Source organism: Oratosquilla oratoria, chromosome 6 (assembly GCF_046742065.1).
Source record: "Oratosquilla oratoria isolate Oo_2021 chromosome 6, ASM4674206v1, whole genome shotgun sequence".
NCBI lineage: Eukaryota > Metazoa > Arthropoda > Malacostraca > Stomatopoda > Squillidae > Oratosquilla > Oratosquilla oratoria.
In genome coordinates this window covers 54396433-54397102 of record NC_134782.1, presented here as the reverse complement: position 1 = coordinate 54397102, position 670 = coordinate 54396433, and positions in this window count along the sequence as shown.

Below are 670 nucleotides of genomic sequence, written 5' to 3'. Positions count from 1 at the left end.
TGGTAACAGAACAAATTTGGGTGTGAATGTATTTTTGGTGAAGAAAGAGGAGAAAGTTAATTTTTTTTTGTAAAAGCAACAGGAATAGAAGTGATACAAAGTTGGTAATAGCAAAAATAGTATTAGTACTTGCATTAGGTGTAGAGAAATGGCTGGTGCCAGAGGAACTAGTTGTAGTAGCAAAAATAGTAGTAAAGATTTTAGTAGTAGAAGTGACAGAAGCTGTCGTAGCAGTAAGTAGAAATAACAGTGACAGATGGAACAGGAGTAGTATTAGTCGTAGTAACGGTAGTGATAGTATCAGCAGCAGAACTAGGAATAGTAATAGTTGTAGAAGTCTTGTTAACTAAATTCAGAATTAATGATGACTAGGGTAGTATCAACAGATGAAGTGGTATTATTAGTAGCAGTGGTAGTAGTATAGATAAATATTGTAAAATGTGAGTATTGGAAGAGGTGATGGAGAATGTAGAGATTGCGGGTTGTTCGAGTAGACCGATGTTTCCTCGTTCCCCACTGTCCCACTAATGTGAAGAAAATATTCTCTCTCTCTCTCTTCTTATAAAACCAAACTTAGAACCTAGATCTCCCTCCCACTTCCTCTCCCTCCCCACACGTCCCGAGGTACTACAGACGAAGACTGGTGGTCACCAGAGGCAAACAAGGGCTT